This window comes from Trachypithecus francoisi, unplaced genomic scaffold, assembly GCF_009764315.1.
Source record: "Trachypithecus francoisi isolate TF-2019V2 unplaced genomic scaffold, Tfra_2.0 Contig01474, whole genome shotgun sequence".
Classification (NCBI taxonomy): Eukaryota; Metazoa; Chordata; class Mammalia; order Primates; family Cercopithecidae; genus Trachypithecus; species Trachypithecus francoisi.
The window spans coordinates 8586357-8606589 of record NW_022681435.1 but is presented as its reverse complement, the minus strand read 5'-3'; the positions used below and the strand labels follow the sequence as shown (position 1 = coordinate 8606589).

Below are 20233 nucleotides of genomic sequence, written 5' to 3'. Positions count from 1 at the left end.
GTTCCCACATATGAGTGAGAACATATGATGTTTGGTTTTGCATTGCTGAGTTACTTCACTTAGAATAATAGTCTCCAATTCCATCCAGGCTGCTGAGAATGCCATTATTTTGTTCCTTTTTATGGCTGAGTAGTATTCCATAGTGTATATATATATTTTATATTATATATTATATATATAATAAACATATACACCACATTTTCTTTATCCACTTGTTGATTGATGGGCATTTGGGCTGGTTCTTTATTTTTGCAATTGCAAATTGTGCTGCCGTAAACATGTATGTTTACATGTTTATAACGATCTAAAAAACACAGATTCTTAGATTGTTAGTTTTCACTTTTCTTTCTTTTTGAATATGTGCATTTTAAAGCTATAAGTTTTCTTCTAAGCTTGGCTTTAAATAAATCCCACAAATTCTGAAATGCAGAAATTCAATTGTGGCTTAATTCAAAACATTTTCTAATTGTTGTTGTGATTTCTGCTTCAACTTACGGGTATTATAAGCATATTGCTTAATTTCCAAACATATGGAGATTTTTCTCCTTAACTTTTTGTTATTTATTTTTAGTTTTAACTGCAGTTGGAGAAAATACTCTAATCTTGGTATTGCAAATTCTCAGTACCTTGGTAGCTCTCCAATGTCCTAAAAAATGTTTTTATATTTATCTCAGCTTTCAAGTTGTTTTCAGAAACAAGTTTGATACAGAGTAACCTGTCAGTTATTGCCAGAAACATAACTACCATCAGTGATAATTTAATTAATTGTGACACCATCACAATCTGTAGATCACCAGTATCCCATTTTCCATTAGCAAAAAAATAAAAAACAGTCATCATTGCATCCATGGCCAGAGAGTTAAGCAACTCGACCTCAGTATTCCATCTCATTTTCCCCAAAGCCCATGTTCTATTACTAACATGCTGCTTATTACATTTATTACTGCTTCCAAGGTCCTCTCTGACAGATTCCACATTTTTTATCTAAACTTATTTATAGGGCTGGGTGTGGTAGCTCATGCCTGTAATCCCAGCACTTTGGGAGTCTGAGGTGGGTGGATGACCTAAAGTCAGGAGTCCGAGACCAGCCTGGGCAACATGGTGAAACACCGTCTCTACTAAAAATACAAAAATTAGCCAGGCGTGGTGGTGTGCATCTGTAGTCCCAGCTACTTGGGAGGCTGAGGCAGGAGAATCGCTTGAACCCAGGAGGCAGAGGTTGAAATGAGCCGAGATCATGCCACTGCACTCCAGCCTGGGTGACAGAGCGAGACTCTGTCTCTAAACAAACAAACAAACAAACAAACTGATTTACCATCTATCTTAACTTGGTCCTCTCACCATACTTTTTCAATAGTCTTCTCCCTCTTGTTTACAAAGAGCAAATGCATGCCATATTTCTCTGCTCATGTTATTCTCAGCCTCTTCTCACTTCTCTTTGCTATATCTACTCTTTGATTACTTTTGTTCAACGTATAAGAAAAGAAGGGAAAAAAAGATGGTATGTGTCACTAAAATTGCCTCAAACACAAGTAGTGGCACGAGTCCCACTTTTAGAAACACCGAGCTGGTGTAAGAAGCAGGGCTTCAGCCCCCTGGTGGGGAAAGGAGGATGCCCCAGGACCCATGGTGACTTATTGGGGGATGTTGTCCACGGGACTGATATGTCTGGTGGGGGATCTATCATATGACCTGACCTGCATAACAATTTACATTTGGAGTTTTCCATTCCAGTTTCAAAATCCAAAATGGCACATGATTTGTTTTACTTAGGTAGAATTTTACAGATACATACATGTTCTACAAATAAATATTGCTTCCAAAGCTGCTCTGAAGACTTAGCCAGCTTCTAAGATGGGCACTGCTCTTAACTGGAGATAAAAATAATTGTAATGTTCATATGAACAGGTTTCACAGTATGACTCATATTTGCGTGGTTCCTGGAAAGAAGGCAGTAATGACTGGATTCCCCAGGGCAAAACAGAAACAAAAACCTTCTTTTGATGAGAATGGGTTTGTTCAAATGTTTTTGGTGCCATGAGTTGTTATTTCTTTCTGAGACTTACTTGAAGAGTAATGCCAATTGTCCCAGGCAGCGTAAAAGTGACTCTAATTGTCAAGCTCTCAAGAAAAGGCAGTTCCACTGAGTCCCTGTGTCTCCCTTTCCAAGACTCAACCCCTCTGCCACAGCCTACGGTTACTTCCTCTCCTTTCCTTAGTAGAGATGAACACTAGCTGGTCACTAACTGTCAAATAACTACCCCGTGTTCCTGGATTCCACAGTGGTGAACCTGCTCTTCAGCTTTCTCCCTACAATAATCTCCCTTGCTTTAACCTTTCCTCATGGGCCCTAAGTTTGCCTCATCCGTAATCACTGCTAAAGAATGTGAAACTGAATACAGCATGGAGTTTAACAGTGGGACGAAGAGAGGAACCATTTCACCCTAGATTTGTGTGTTCTGCTGAAACACAGGCCTGGTTGTCACGTCTTCCTAAATATTTCATTACAATGAAGAAAACACAGTTCTTGCTGGATGAGATGCCTGTTGAGGTGTGACCAACATGATGATGTCCTACCCAGGGGAGGAAAATGAATATCCCAGGGTTTGAACTCCCTAGGCAGTTGAAGCCAGCAGAGCAAGAACCTTACCAGCACAACCGGTGGTAAACACACAGAGGTAAATATGGATATGGTCTTTGGTTCAATGGGATTCCAAGTCCTGGAAATGCCAAGAAGCCTATATGTCTTTGGGGTCACCAAATACCTACAGTGTTGTCTTATCCATCACAGGCAGTAAATAAACTTACCAATTGACACGGAGAGGGAGTTTCCTTAGCCTCTTTCCCTTATGTGAATTTGAAGTTGCCTGATCAGAGTAGAGATGCGGCGATTTACTCAAGTTCTGCCCTTGGTTTTCCACTTCTGTTAGGGTCTTTGAGGGATTCCAACAGACAACATTCCCTCACTACCTGATTATGAGCCAATTAAGAAACAAAGTGGCTGGATGCGGTGGCTCACACCTGTAATCCCAGCACTTTGGGAGGCCAAGTTGGGAGGACTGCTTGAAGCCAGGAGTTTGAGACCAGCCTCGGTAATATAGAGAGACACCTGTCTTGACAAAAAATAAAAAGCCAAGCATGGTGGTGCATGCCTGTAGTCCCAGCTACTCAAGAGGCTAAGGCAGGAGGATTGCTTGAGCTTGGGAGGTTGAGGCTGCAATGAGCTGTGATCGTGCCACTGTATTCAGGCTGGGTGATAGAGTGAGACCCTGTCTCAAAAAAAGAAAAGAAAGACGCCAGGTGCAGTGGCTCACACCTGTAATCCCAGCACTTTGGGAGGCTGAGGTGGGTGGATCATGAGGTTAAGAGTTCAAGACCAGCCTGGCCAAGATGAGCCTGGCCAAGATGGTGAAATCCCATCTCTAATAAAGCTACAAAAATTAGCCCGGTGTGATGGTGGGTACCTGTAATCTCAGCTACTAGGGAGGCTGAGGCAGAGAATTGCTTGAACCCAGAGGCGGAGGTTGCAGTGAGCTGAGATCATGACACTGCACTCCAGCCTGGGGGACACAGCGATACTCTGCCTTGAAAGAAAAGAAAAGAAAAGAAAAGGGAAGGAAGGGAAGGGAAGGGAAGGGAAGGGAAGGAAGGGAAGGGAAGAAGGAAGGAAGAGGAAAAGGAAAAGGAAAGGGGAAGGAGAATGAAAGAGAGAGAAAGAGAAAGAAAGAGGAAAAGGAAAAGGAAAGGAAGTGAGGGAGATGACAAGTCGAGGCTATAATACCACTTTCTTACGCTGATGTTGAAAAGATGGCTTATATCTGTGAGCAAATAAACCTCTCAACACTGACCCCCCCTCACAGCAGCCTGGACTACGGCAGCCTCCCACCCTGGACCTGCCTTGCTCCAGTCCACCCCCGACTCCTGCCCCTCTGATGGCAAGATAGCTCGAAGGAGGAAACCAGAGAGCGGCTGAGCCAACCACACCAGTTTGTTCTCTCTAAACTTCTTATCAGCTAAATCATTCCATCTTCTCTGAGCAGAGGTAGAGAGAGAGCCAGATGTTACATAAACAGAGCCCCTTCCTCCTGAAAGAACTATTCGTTGTGGAAAATAAGTCACTTCCAAATCCTACCTACCCTGATGCCTTCCCTCCCTTAGGGACTGCAGTCTTGAGTCCCTCACCATTGCACACCCAAACATCCTTGGCAGAGCTAGTCTTTCATAGAGATGATAAAGTGTGTGTGCATGATCAGGCATATATGTGTGCATGTATGTGAGGATGAACAAATGTACATATATGTATGCATATATATCAGAGTTTGCATGTATATGTGTATGAATGTGTGTATAGGTTTGCCTGTGTGCAAGTTTGGTGTGCGTTGTGAGTTTGCATATGAGCCTGTGAGTATGTGAGTGTACATGAGTGTGTGCAAGGGCACAGCTGTAGGCATGCGTGTGTGGGTGTTCATGTGTGCCTAAATGTCCATGTATACAGACGTGCCTATAGTATAAGTAGGCATATGCATCAAGCTTTGGAACCAGGCTTTCAGGTTCCATATTTGGGCAGATTCATTCCAAGAAACATTCCTTGAGTGTCTATAATGACCAATGACTGTGGCAACCATAAGGAGGAGGGTTACATTTCTCTGGATGCGAAAGGCTTATAAGCAAGCAGAAGAGAAAGACATATAAGCAACTCTATGCAAAACAAGACAAAAGATGTTAAATGCCATTGTTACAACACAAGAAGAAGAATTGTTCTGACTTGCTGAATGTTTGAGGTCAGCTTGAGAGGACATAGGAGGTGACAGGAGGGCCGTTCAGGCACAGGAATAACATGAGCTCAGGCTCCAGGTAGAAATATAGAGCATGTTTAAGCAGTGAGCCATTTGTTATACCAGGCACAGAAATTAACACGAGAGTTACAACATCAGATCAGACCAAGGAAAACATCTGGCCATTCCTGGCTGTATTTCACAGGACACATGCTGATGAAGGAGGGGGATGGCCAACTGGGGGGAACTCGGACTATTGTACTAAGAAGTATGAACTTCCTTTCTTAAGGTGAAGGGAAGCCATTGTGTTAGAGTGGAGCAGGGGAAGGCAAGGCTGGGGTTAGAATTTGAGGGTTAAGAAGCTATTGCATTGGTCTATGTGAGCTATAATGAGGAGTCAAAGGGGTGACACATTTTACAGATATACTCAATGGGTTTTTATTAGGGTGAAGGGAGGTTTTCCAAATCTGGTGACTGGCCAGTTTAACGGTGTCACTAACAGGGCTAAGGAGGAAGTAGATGATGGGCTAAAGAAGTTGAAATTAAATTTGAACTACTGTGTCTCCCCTGATAATCACTCGGTGCTGTGCTTCGTGCACCCAACCCCCACACATATGTTGACTTTTGGGAAATGTGTCCTCTTGCTGGCTAGGCATCAAAGAATGAATATTTCTCTTGCCACCATTGCCTCATCTTCCAGAGAAAACTCTTCACTTCTGGAGGAAGCCAATTTCTCTTTCATCTGGAACCTTTTATCTCTAATAACATTATCTCTATAGTTTTAACTCGAGAAAGGTCTCCGTTTGAGTCCTCAGTTGGAGCCCTGAGGAAGCAGGTTCCAAGAACAAAGGAGAGATTGCTCTTTCTCTGGTCTTCTCTGCTCAAACAACAGCAAGCTATTTTCTGGACACTAAAGTGGGCATGTCCAGTGGTGCATGACCTGACAGAGAGATGCAGGGACTCAAAACCACATTTGTTGTGTCAAGGTACATTTATGAGTACAAGGAAGAGTCACGTTCCAGGAGAGGACAGGCTGCAGAGGAGCTTCAACCAATAGATGGGGCTCGGCTGGGGCCACAAGGATGTCAGCAGGGAAGCCTCGGAGCACCATAGCAGCATAGAAGGCCTTGGGCTGCAGAATTCAGCAGGACTAGGGGATAAATGTGTGATGAAGTTGGAAAGGCGAACACAACAGCAATTGAAGTAGATTCCAAGAACAAAAAATGATTCGCCGGAAATACGCCAGGACACAGGCAGCTAAAGCCAACAGCAGGGTGGATTTGCAAGATGGGGACCTGAGAATCCAAAGGGATCGAAAAATCAAATATAGCCAGGCATGGTGGCTCATGCCTGTAATCCCAACACTTTGGGAGGCCAAGGAGGGTGGATCACTTGAGCTTAGGAGTTCAAGGCCAGCCTGGGCAACATGGCAAGATCCCGTCTCTACACAACGCAACAATTAGCCAGGCGTGGTGATGTGTACCTGTAGTCATAGCTACTCAGGAGGCTAAGGTGGGAGGATCACTTGGGCCTGGGAGGTTGAGGCTGCAGTGAGTCATGATTATGCCTCTGCACTGGAGCCTGGGTGGCAGAGTGAGACCTTGCCTCAAAAATAATAGTAACAAAACAGAAAAACCAAACATCAAATAATGCAAAGATATATGGGCTTGGGGCTATCCATGGATTTAAGGGGTGAGGTGCAATGTCAGAAAGAGGCGCAGGCACTGGGGTTCTTTAGTCTGGAGAAGAGGTAGTAGCTGTTATGTAAATCATAAGCTCCTGGAAGGCAGAGAATACAGATCTGATGTCTTAAGTAGTAGGTAATAAATGGATATTGGTTGATTGATTGCTTATTTAAGTAAGCCCTTCAAGGGGAGATTCTCTTAACTGCTACCTCATACCTCAGAATGGCTTTGATTTTCTCATTTCTCTCTTTTTTTCCCCTGGCAGCTGTTATTGCCTCAGCAAGCTAAAGCTGTTGCTATTTCAGCATCATTGCTAAGAAGGGCATTGAAGCATCTTTATGTCAGGCTGAGCTCACTCATCCAGATTAATTCCCTAGATGTCCGGCATAATTTCTGGTAAAGTCACCTTTTGGTCCAAACAAGAAGCAGATAACTCACTTTATCTGTGAGCTTTTTATCTTGTTGACAAACCAAAATTCTTATCCATTTCAATTTCTGTGGCAATTTAAGCAATTGCTAGCAGAAGAAATGTGGACTTTGGAAGGACACATTAGGCCTGCACTTTGCTCCTCGCTATCATGTGAATGCCTCAACGTCCTGGCCATTTCCGATTCAGTTCTGGGGGGATTACAGAAACATCATGATTACTGTGCTCTCTAAGCCTCTCACTGGTTTTAAGGAGGTGGCTGATTTCTACTTTTATTTATAGAAACTTCAAGAATGATCTCCAAAGCTCAAGAGTTCAAGAAGCTATTGAGAACCTTAGTGATTGAGAAGACATTTGGGTTCATCTAAACCAGGGGTCCCCAACCCCCAGGCCACGGACCAGTACTGGTCCGTGGCCTGGAAGAAACGGGGCCACAGAGGAGTGAGTGGTAGGTGAGCAAGCATGACTGCCTGAGCTCCACCTCCTGTCAGATCAGTGGTGGCATTAGATCCTCATAGGAGTGCGAACCCTATTGTGAACTGGGAAGGATCTAGATTGCATGTTCCTTATGAGAACCTAATGCCTGATGATCTCAGGTGGATCAGTTTCATCTGGAATCCATCACCCGCAACCAGCACGTCCATGGAAAAATTATCTTCCACAAAACCAGTCCCTGGTCCCAAAAGAGTTGGAGTCTGCTGATCTAAACCCCTTCTGTGTCAGTGTGGCTTGCCTAAGGTTCTTTGACTAAGTGGCATGTTGGTGCTTTGAACCGAGCAACTGAGAATCTACTATGTCATGCCTTCGCATCGACAGAAGCACTTGCAGTGGATCCAGATATTTAAAATGAATGTAAAAAAGAGGGATTAAAAATGCAGTACAAATGCAATGAAAACAAAAAATGTAAAAATAAAGAAAAGCCCTTTTTTTATTTTTATTTGTTGAGATAGAGTCTTTCTCTGTCATTCAGGCTGAAGTGGACTGGCACAATCACAGCTCCCTGCAGCCTCAACCTCCTGGGCTCAAGCAATCCTCCCACCTAAGCCTCCTGAGGAGCTGGGATTACAGGCATGAGCCACCACGCCAGGCATGAAAAAACGTCTTAAACAACAACAACAAAATAATGCATGTAGTATTTGCTCTCTAGACCAGGTAATCATTCTGCTAAACATGTTGAAACATGTTGATGTGTCCAAAGGACAAAACCTTCTCAAACTGTTGAAACATGTGTTTCTTGAAAGGTTCATTACATTCCTTCTTCTATGCAAAAATGACAGTTATCATCTTTTTCTGAGCAAATAATGACAACCCCTAGCACCCAACACTATGAAAAATTCAGGTATATTAAGGTTAGCCCTTCATCTGTCTCTGTTTTTATCCCCTAAAACAAAGGAAAATTACAGGCACAGTGCTGACAATGGAAATATGGGCTTTGTCCCCCTTTGGTCTTTTTGTTGCTAGGGTGTAAGTCCATGTGTGTCGTAAAACTCTCCCATCTGGCTGGTTTTTGAAAGTTCTCTGGGTCCCAGTTCTTCCAGCTGAGCAATTAATTCTAACACTTGAGAGCTGCTGAAATGAAGGAGATTTCAGAGAGAATAGCTCATGACCTTATGCCTTTGTGTGTTTTACTGAGAACTGACCTCCTGCATTACTGGGAAAGAAAAATCTATTAAAATCTCTTGGGTGAATACTTCAGCAGGCTGATTTCATTTTGAAGTGAATCATTCGGTGCATTTTAGAAGGCATGATAAATGATGTAATCTCAAATATTAATATAAACCCTGGATAACATGCTTTTTACTCAGAGTTTTATTACAACATTGTAAGAATTCCATTAGGCCACATCTACACCATTTGAAATCTGGTGAGATGCAAGTGTGGGGTAGCAACACTGCTTGATACTGTCAAATCTCCAAAACTAGAAAGTATCTAAAAATTAACCTGACAATAACAAACCCACACAAAGTTATGGGAGAAAAGTTCTAAAAAAGGGTATAAAAGAACAACTAAGTAAACAGAGATATATATCATGTCTAATGATGGGCAAACTTAGCACCAAATAGATGTTAATGCTCCCCAAATTGATGTCTAAGTCAATGCCATTTTAATCAAAATCTCAAGATGATCTGTAAATTGGAAAAATTAATTCTAAAATGTATAAAGAAAAGTCCACAAATAGCCAAGGGAATTCTGAGAAACAAAAGCAAAGGACTAGCTCTATTAGACAGTAACCCACATTACAAAGCATAAACATATGGCAAGATAATGTACTAATGGGCAGAACAGGAAGTTTAGAAACAGAATCACGTAGGTGGGTGTGGTGGCTCATGCCCATAATTCCAGCACTTTGGGAGGCCGAGGCAGGTGGATCACTTGAGGTCAGGAGTTTGAGACCAGCTTGGTCAACATGGCAAAACCCCATCTCTACTAAAAACACAAAAATTAGCTGGGCATGGTGGCGGGCACCTGTAATCCCAGCTACTCAGGAGGCTGAGGCAGGAGGATCGCTTGAACCTGGGAGGTGGAGGTTGCAGTGACCCAAGATCCTGTCACTGCACTCCTGGGTGACAGAGTGAGACTGTTTCAAAAAAAAAAACAAAAACAAAAACAAACAAAAAAACAAAAAAACCACCCCCACCACCAAAAAAAAGAGAAACAGAATCATATGTACATGGAGAATTGACGTATGATAGAGGTGGCATCACAGATCAGAGGGGGAAAGGCAGGTACAATATATATATCTCAGGAGTTGTCACTCACTCTGCAGAAAAACAAATAGATTTAAATAAAATTTAAATTTAAATTTATTTTAGAGACGGAGCCTCGCTCTGTCACCCAGGCTGGAGTGCAGTGGCATGATCTCGGCTCACTGCAATGTCTGCCTCCCAGGTTCAAGCGATTCTGCTTACTCAGCCTCCTAAGTAGCTGGGATTACAGGTGGCCGTCACCACATCTGGCTAATTTTTGTATTTTTCGTAGAGCTGGGGTTTCACCATGTTGGCCAGGCTGGTCTCAAACTCCTGACCTCAGGTGATCAACCTGCCTTGGGCTTCCAAAGTGCTGGGATTACAAGCATGAGCCACTGCGCCTAGCTGAAATTTATTTAAACAATATATGATAATGTATAATTATATTGATACATAACAAATATATTAATATTTACTGACTATAAAGATTTAAATAATTTATTTCAATGAATTAAAAAATCACAACAATATAAAAAAAAAGAAATGCCAAATAGTTTTAAGACTATAAAACTACTAATAGGAAATCTAGAAGAACTATCTTTTTTTTTTTTAAGACAGAGTCTTGCTGTGTTGCCCAGGGAGGAATGCAGTGGTGTGATCATAGCTCATTGCAGCCTTGACCTCCTGGGCTCCAGTGATCCTTCTGGCACAGTCTCCCTAGTAGCTGGGACTACAGGCATGAGCCACCACGCCCAGTTAATTGTTTTTTAGAGACAGGGCCTCACTATGATGCCCAGAGTGGTCTTGAACTCCCGATGTCAAGTGATTCTCCCACCTTAGCTTCCCAAAGTGTTGGGATTACAGGCATGAGCCCCTGCACCCGGCTAGAAGAAACATCTTTATAAGCTTGGAGTGGTACTGTAGATTGAGAAAAACAACAATTGCACTGGCAGCTTCTCCCAAAAGGAGGTGGGGGATGTGGTCTGTTTTGGTCCATTGGGCTTAAACAAATGTGAAGAAGGAGAGGCTTGGAAAGCCCAGGTCCACCAGGCTTGCCCTCTCCTGCTGCTGGAAACCCGGAGCCACCATGGGCGGAACCCTGGGCTGCCCTGTTGGAGGGTGAAAGGCCGTGTGGAGTAAGAGGCCCAGCTGTCCCAGCTGGGGCCATGATGTAAGTGAGACCCCCAGATCATCCGGCCCCCACCCATCAGGCCCCGTTCAGAAGAAGCAATCAATCCCACAGCAATGAATCATTGTTGGCTTAAGTCACTATGCTTTGGTGTGGTTTGTTACATAGCAAAAGCTAACTGATTCAAGCAGGGCACAAAAAGTGTAAATCTCAAAGGAAAAATTAATGAATTTAACAACATCAAAAGTAAACACCCTAGATGAAAGGTAATAGACAGGAGATGGGCTGGAAGAAAATATTTTGCAGAACCAGGACCGAGGATTAAAATGCAAAAAATCTAAGGACAATTGCTATTGCAAGAAAAAAATTTGAAGAAGGCAAAAAAAGCATGAATAAGAAATGCAGAGAAGGGGGGCGGAGCAAGATGGCCGAATAGGAACAGCTCCAGTCTCCAACTCCCAGCGCGAGCAACACAGAAGACCGGTGATTTCTGCATTTTCAACTGAGGTACTGGGGTCATCTCACTAGGGAGTGCCAGACAATCGGTGCTGGTCAGCTGCTGCAGCCTGACCAGCGAGAGCTGAAGCAGGGCGAGGCATTGCCTCACCTGGGAAGCGCAAGGGGGAAGGGAATCCCTTTTCCTAGCCAGGAGAACTGAGACACACAACACCTGGAAAATCGGGTAACTCCCACCCCAATACTGCGCTTTAAGCAAACGGGCACACCAGGAGAATATATCCCACACCTGGCCAGGAGGGTCCCACGCCCACGGAGCCTCCCTCATTGCTAACACAGCAGTCTGCCATGATCTATCCGCAAGGCAGCAGCGAGGCTGGGGGAGGGGTGCCCGCCATTGCTGAGGCTTAAGTAGGTAAACAAAGCCGCTGGGAAGCTTGAAGTGGGTGGAGCTCACAGCAGCTCAAGGAAGCCTGCCTGTCTCTGTAGACTCCACCTCTGGGGACAGCGCACAGCTGAAGACCAACAGGGGAAGCAGCAGGGGCCTGTGCAGACCCGAACGACTCTGTCTGACAGCTTTGGGGAGAGCGGTGGATCACCCAACGCGGAGGTTGAGATCTGAGAACGGACAGACTGCCTGCTCAGGTGGGACCCTGACCCCTGAGTAGCCTAGCTGGGAGACATCCCCCACTAGGGGCAGTCTGACACCCCACACCTCACAGGGTGGAGTACACCCCTGAGAGGAAGCTTCCAAAGGAAGAATCAGACAGGTACACTCGCTGTTCAGCAATATTCTATCTCCTGCAACCTCTGCTGCTGATACCCAGGCAAACAGGGTCTGGAGTGGACCTCAAGCAATCTCCAACAGACCTATAGCTGAGGGTCCTGACTGTCAGAAGGAAAACTATCAAACAGGAAGGACACCTATACCAAAACCCCATCAGTACGTCACCATCATCAAAGACCAGAGACAGATAAAACCACAAGATGGGGAAAAAGCAGGGCAGAAAAGCTGGAAATTCAAAAAATAAGAGCGCATCTCCCCCTGCAAAGGAGCGCAGCCCATCGCCAGCAACGGATCAAAGCTGGTCAGAGAATGACTTTGATGAGATGAGAGAAGAAGGCTTCAGTCCATCAAACTTCTCAGAGCTAAAGGAGGAATTACGTACCCAGCGCAAAGAAACTAAAAATCTTGAAAAAAGAGTGGAAGAATTGACAGCTAGACTAATTAATGCAGAGAAGGTCATAAACGAAATGACAGAGATGAAAACCATGACACGAGAAATACGTGACAAATGCACAAGCTTCAGTAACCGACTCGATCAACTGGAAGAAAGAGTATCAGCGATTGAGGATCAAATGAATGAAATGAAGCGAGAAGAGAAACCAAAAGAAAAAAGAAGAAAAAGAAATGAACAAAGCCTGCAAGAAGTATGGGATTATGTAAAAAGACCAAATCTACATCTGATTGGGGTGCCTGAAAGTGAGGGGGAAAATGGAACCAAGTTGGAAAACACTCTTCAGGATATCATCCAGGAGAACTTCCCCAACCTAGTAGGGCAGGCCAACATTCAAATTCAGGAAATACAGAGAACGCCACAAAGATACTCCTCGAGAAGAGCAACTCCAAGACACATAATTGCCAGATTCACCAAAGTTGAAATGAAGGAAAAAATCTTAAGGGCAGCCAGAGAGAAAGGTCGGGTTACCCACAAAGGGAAGCCCATCAGACTAACAGCAGATCTCTCGGCAGAAACTCTATAAGCCAGAAGAGAGTGGGGGCCAATATTCAACGTTCTTTTTTTTTTTTTTTTTTTTTTTTTTGAGACGGAGTCTCGCTCTATCGCCCAGGCTGGAGTGCAGTGGCCGGATCTCAGATCACTGCAAGCTCCGCCTCCCGGGTTCACGCCATTCTCCTGCCTCAGCCTCCCGAGTAGCTGGGACTACAGGTGCCCGCCACCTCACCCGGCTAGTTTTTTGTATTTTTTTTTAGTAGAGACGGGGTTTCACTGTGTTAGCCAGGATGGTCTCGATCTCCTGACCTCGTGATCCACCCGTCTCGGCCTCCCAAAGTGCTGGGATTACAGGCTTGAGCCACCGCGCCCGGCCTCAACGTTCTTAAAGAATTTTAAACCCAGAATTTCATATCCAGCCAAACTAAGTTTCATAAGTGAAGGAGAAATAAAATCCTTTACAGATAAGCAAATGCTTAGAGATTTTGTCACCACCAGGCCTGCCTTACAAGAGACCCTGAAGGAAGCCCTAAACATGGAAAGGAACAACCGGTACCAGCCATTGCAAAAACATGCCAAAATGTAAAGACCATCGAGGCTAGGAAGCAACTGCATCAACTAACGAGCAAAATAACCAGTTAATATCATAATGGCAGGATCAAGTTCACACATAACAATATTAACCTTAAATGTCAATGGACTAAATGCTCCAATTAAAAGACACAGACTGGCAAACTGGATAAAGAGTCAAGACCCATCAGTCTGCTGTATTCAGGAGACCCATCTCACATGCAGAGACATACAGAGGCTCAAAATAAAGGGATGGAGGAAGATCTACCAAGCAAATGGAGAACAAAAAAAAGCAGGGGTTGCAATCCTAGTCTCTGATAAAACAGACTTTAAACCATCAAAGATCAAAAGAGACAAAGAAGGCCATTACATAATGGTAAAGGGATCAATTCAACAGGAAGAGCTAACTCTCCTAAATATATATGCACCCAATACAGGAGCACCCAAATTCATAAAGCAAGTCCTTAGAGACTTACAAAGAGACTTAGACTCCCATACAATAATAATGGGAGACTTCAACACTCCACTGTCAACATTAGACAGATCAACGAGACAGAAAGTTAACAAAGATATCCAGGAATTGAACTCATCTCTGCACCAAGCAGACCTAATAGACATCTATAGAACTCTCCACCCCAAATCAACAGAATATACATTCTTCTCAGCACCACATCGCACTTATTCCAAAATTGACCACATAATTGGAAGTAAAGCACTCCTCAGCAAATGTAAAAGAACAGAAATTATAACAAACTGTCTCTCAGACCACAGTGCAATCAAACTAGAACTCAGGACTAAGAAACTCAATCAAAACCACTCAACTACATGGAAACTGAACAACCTGCTCCTGAATGACTACTGGGTACATAACAAAATGAAAGCAGAAATAAAGATGTTATTTGAAACCAATGAGAACAAAGATACAACATACCAGAATCTCTGGGACACATTTAAAGCAGTGTGTAGAGGGAAATTTATAGCACTAAATGCCCACAAGAGAAAGCAGGAAAGATCTAAAATGGACACTCTAACATCACAATTAAAAGAACTGGAGAGGCAAGAGCAAACACATTCAAAAGCTAGCAGAAGGCAAGAAATAACTAAGATCAGAGCAGAACTGAAGGAGATAGAGACACAAAAAACCCTCCAAAAAATCAATGAATCCAGGAGTTGGTTTTTTAAAAAGATCAACAAAATTGACAGACCGCTAGCAAGACTAATAAAGAAGAAAAGAGAGAAGAATCAAATAGACGCAATAAAAAATGATAAAGGGGATATCACCACCGACCCCACAGAAATACAAACAACCATCAGAGAATAGTATAAACGCCTCTATGCAAATCAACTAGAAAATCTAGAAGAAATGGATAATTTCCTGGACACCTACACTCTTCCAAGACTAAACCAGGAAGAAGTTGAATCCTGAATAGACCAATAGCAGGCTCTGAAATTGAGGCAACAATAACAGCCTACCCACCAAAAAAGTCCAGGACCAGATGGATTCACAGCTGAATTCTACCAGAGTTACAAGGAAGAGCTGGTACCATTCCTTCTGAAACTATTCCAATCAATAGAAAAAGGGAATCCTCCCTAACTCATTTTGTGAGGCCAACATCATCCTGATACCAAAGCCTGGCAGAGACACAACAAAAAAAGAGAATTTTAGACCAATATCCCTGATGAACATCGATGCAAAAATTCTCAATAAAATACTGGCAAACCAGATTCAGCAGCACATCAAAAAGCTTATCCACCATGACCAAGTGGGCTTCATCCCTGGGATGCAAGGCTGGTTCAACATTCACAAATCAATAAACGTAATCCAGCATATAAACAGAACCAAAGACAAGAACCACATGATTATCTCAACAGATGCAGAAAAGGCTTTTGACAAACTTCAACAGCCCTTCATGCTAAAAACGCTCAATAAATTCGGTATTGATGGAACGTACCTCAAAACAATAAGAGCTATTTATGACAAACCCACAGCCAATATCATACTGAATGGGCAAGAACTGGAAAAATTCCCTTTGAAAACTGGCACAAGACAGGGATGCCCTCTCTCACCACTCCTATTCAACATAGTGTTGGAAGTTCTGGCTAGGGCAATCAGGCAAGAGAAAGAAATCAAGGGTATCCAGTTAGGAAAAGAAGAAGTCAAATTGTCCCTGTTTGCAGATGACATGATTGTATATTTAGAAAACCCCATCGTCTCAGCCCAAAATCTCCTTAAGCTGATAAGCAACTTCAGCAAAGTCTCAGGATACAAAATTAATGTGCAAAAATCACAAGCATTCTTATACACCAGTAACAGACAAGCAGAGAGCCAAATCAGGAATGAACTTCCATTCACAATTGCTTTAAAGAGAATAAAATACCTAGGAATCCAACTTACAAGGGATGTCAAGGACCTCTTCAAGGAGAGCTACAAACCACTGCTCAGTGAAATAAAAGAGGACACAAACAAATGGAAGAACATACCATGCTCATGGATAGGAAGAATCAATATCGTGAAAATGGCCATACTGCCCAAGGTGATTTATAGATTCAATGCCATCCCCATCAAGCTACCAATGAGTTTCTTCACAGAATTGGGAAAAACTGCTTTAAAGTTCATATGGAACCAAAAAAGAGCCCGCATTGCCAAGACAATCCTAAGTCAAAAGGACAAAGCTGGAGGCGTCACGCTACCTGACTTCAAACTATACTACAAGGCTACAGTAACCAAAACAGCATGGTACTGGTACCAAAACAGAGATATAGACCAATGGAACAGAACAGAGTCCTCAGAAATAATACCACACATCTACAGCCATCTGATCTTTGACAAACCTGAGAGAAACAAGAAATGGGGAAAGGATTCCCTATTTAATAAATGGTACTGGGAAAATTGGCTAGCCATAAGTAGAAAGCTGAAACTGGATCCTTTCCTTACCCTTATATGAAGATTAATTCAAGATGGATTAGAGACTTAAATGTTAGACCTAATACCATAAAAACCCTAGAAGAAAATCTAGGTAGTACCATTCAGGACATAGGCATGGGCAAGGACTTCATATCTAAAACACCAAAAGCAACGGCAGCAAAAGCCAAAATTGACAAATGGAATCTAATTAAACTAAAGAGCTTCTGCACAGCAAAAGAAACTACCATCAGAGTGAACAGGCAACCTACAGAATGGGAGAAAATTTTTGCAACCTACTCATCTGACAAAGGGCTAATATCCAGAATCTACAAAGAACTGAAACAAATATACAAGAAAAAAACAAACAACCCCATCAAAAAGTGGGGAAAGGATATGAACAGACATTTCTCAAAAGAAGACATTCATACAGCCAACAGACACATGAGAAAATGCTCATCATCACTCGCCATCAGAGAAATGCAAATCAAAACCACAATGAGATACCACCTCACACCAGTTAGAATGGCAATCATTAAGAAGCCAGGAAACAACAGATGTTGGAAAGGATGTGGAGAAATAGGAACACTTTTACACTGTTGGTGGGATTGTAAACTAGTTCAACCATTATGGAAAACAGTATGGCAATTCCTCAAGGATCTAGAACTAGATGTACCATATGACCCAGCCATCCCACTACTGGGTATATACCCAAAGGATTATAAATTATTCTACTACAAAGACACATGCACATGTATGTTATTGCGGCACTATTCACAATAGCAAAGACTTGGAATCAACCCAAATGTCCATCTGTGACAGACTGGATTAAGAAAATGTGGCACATATACACCATGGAATACTATGCAGCCATAAAAAAGGATGAGTTTGCATCCTTTGTAGGGACATGGATGCAGCTGGAAACCATCATTCTAGCAAACTATCACAAGAAGAGAAAACCAAACACCGCATGTTCTCACTCATAGGTGGGAACTGAACAATGAGATCACTTGGACTCGGGAAGGGGAACATCACACACTGGGGCCTATCATGGGGAGGGGGGAGGAGGGAGGGATTGCATTGGGGAGTTATACATGATATAAATGATGAATTGATGGGTGCTGATGAGTTGATGGGTGTAGCACACCAACATGGCATAAGTATACATATGTAACAAACCTGCACTTTATGCACATGTACCCTAGAACTTAAAGTATAATAAAAAAAAAAGAAACATGAGCCACCATGCCTAGTAGTTTATATATTTATATATTATATATCCATCAATGATTTGTATAATTATAAATATTATTAATACTTTTGCTTATTTTTTAACTTTACACTAAAATTAAAAATGATTTCTACAACACCAAAAAAAAAAAAAAAAAACACACACAATTGATTGTGTCTTTATGGCAGAATGATTTAGACCCATGTAACAAACCTGCACATATACCCTCTGAACCTAAAATAAAAGTTGGAAAAAAAAAAAAAAAAAAGAAATGCAGAGAAGTAAAACTGGGATAGTTAATAAATAGGCGAAGAACTCATTAGTAATCAAAACAATACAGATTATGTTAACATTGAGCTGTTCCCTTACAACTATTAGAATGGCAAGAAATAAAAAGTTGTATAATATCAAGTGCTGACAGGGACACGGGGAAATGGAAACTCCTCATTACACTACAGAAGGGCAGGAGTCACCTTCTGTTGTCATTTGTGAAGGTCAGTTGGGAAGCATTTTGTGAAAACATGCACATATGTATACTCTCATGTGATCTAGCAGTGCAGTTCCTAGGTGATATCCCGGAGAATCTTTCTGACAGACGCACAAAGAGATTTATGCCAGTTTGCAGTAGCATCATCTGCCACTGTAAGCTAACCTTTAGTGGCAGAGTGGATAAGGAAAATGTGGTATATTCATAGGATGGGAAAACCAGAAGGCAGCCAGGGCAGTAAATAAGATTTACTTCTATCAACATGGCTAGATCTCAAAAACACGTTGAATGAAGAAAATCAGTAGAATGAGATGTCTAGCACAATGCCTACTGGTAAATTAAAGTCTATATTATATAGATGATGTTATGTATATGAAGGTATGGAAGGTGAGTTGGAAGAACACACATAAAAACATAGGTACTGGCCGGATGCAGTGGTTCACACCTATAATCCCAGCACTTTGGTAGGCTGAGGCAGGAGGACTGCTTGAAGGCAGGAGAATTGCTTGAGGCCAGGGGCTCAAGACCAGCCTGGATGATATGGTCAGACTCCATCTCTAAAAAAAAAATTTAAAAATCAGCTGGGGGTGGTGGTATGTGCCTGTGGTCCCAGCTCCTCAGGAGAAGAAGGAGGAGGATCACTTGAGCCCAGGAGGCTGAGATTGCAGTGAGCTGTGATCACACCACCGCACTCCAGCCTGGGTGACAGAGCAAGACCCTGTCTCAAAAAAAAAAAAAAAAAAAAAAAAGAAGTAAACTAAAACCTGGGTACTCATGGGAAGAGAGTGAGACTGGGCATGGGTCATTAAAAGACTATAACGAAACCAAATCAGAACATTTGTTTCATCAGTGTACCTACTGCTTATGATGACTGCATGAGTTTTACGGATAGAGCTGTGATATGGAAAACCAAGTAGAAAAAATATAAACAAAAAGGAAGAGCCTCCTCTATGTAAAAAGGACACAAAATACAGTGACTTCCTCCAATTTTGGCAACGTTCTGCTGGTGTCACTAATATCACTATTAATCTGTAACTCTAAATGGATACCCAGCGGAAACCAAAACAAGACAAAAGGCACTGTTCTCCTTCTTAAAGGAAGAATCCACGTGGGGAAACACCCCAGGCTTGTTGTTTAAATCATGTAATGAAAGGCATCGTATTAAACCCTTTACTGGTTTCTACATTGCATCCTGCTCTATGGCCTTGCTGCTTTTTAACAACCACTTGTTTAAAGATAAAATCAGTATCTATTCAGGGCCTCATACCTCTTTTGAACATAATTTATTTCATCTACTTTATATCCAAAGGTGAAACTAAAACTATTTTATATTCTTACCTGAAAAAACCACTCATGCAAGAATCAAGGTGTTGTTCTCTGAGTTTAGGATTTTTCCTGGCCCCAGTCCTGTTACTCTGGTTACCACCGGCTAAGCTTTTCATAGCCATTTGAGTTTGTGAACACACAGAGTAACCCGGATGAGACTCTGGGTGTGAGTGTGGCGGGCTGGGGTGGGAACTGTGTCAGTACAGGGATAGACAGAAGTCAAGGAACTTCTGTGGGGAGCTGATGAGATCACCCAGAGTTTACACTGTCAGCATCTGACCTCAGAGTTGGTGGCCTGGGATCGGGGATGAGTCACAAATTAAGAATAGCATAGTGGAGGCTGGGCATGGTGGCTCACGCCTGTAATCCCAGCACTTTGGGAGGCTGAAGCGGGTGGATCACCTGAGGTCGGGAGTTTGAGACCAGCCTGACCAACATGGTGAAACCCTGTCTCTACTAAAAATACAAAAATTAGCCAGGCATGGTGGCGCATGCCTGGAATGCCAGCTACCCAGGAGGCTGAGGCAAGAGAATCGCTTGAAGCCGGGAGGCAGAGGTTGCGGTGAGCCAAGATTGCGCCGTTGCACTCCAGCCTGGGTCATAGTGAGCCGAGATGGCGCCATTGCACTCCAGCCTGAGCAACAAAAGTGAAACTCAGTCTCAAAAAAAAAAAAAAAACATAGCACAGTGGAAAGAGATGCTCAGGTTTGGTGTAGCAGGGGCTCAATTTCCAACAAAGAAAACGGTTTATATGAAAGGGAAAAATCCCTAAAACAATAAGAACCCATCGCCAACCTCAAAGCCTATCGATTGGAAAAAACTGTT

General features: G+C 42.7%; 1 long non-coding RNA gene across 1 annotated transcript in view; it reads right to left on the bottom strand.

The window, feature by feature from the left end:
* Positions 1 to 5878: 5878 nt before the first annotated feature.
* LOC117098877 overlaps positions 5879 to 20233 on the bottom strand; it is a 29674-nt gene continuing 15319 nt past the window's right edge. The window contains exon 5 of the long non-coding RNA XR_004443633.1: positions 5879 to 6070. This is a non-coding gene — a long non-coding RNA (uncharacterized LOC117098877). The remainder of the gene's footprint in view (positions 6071 to 20233) is intronic.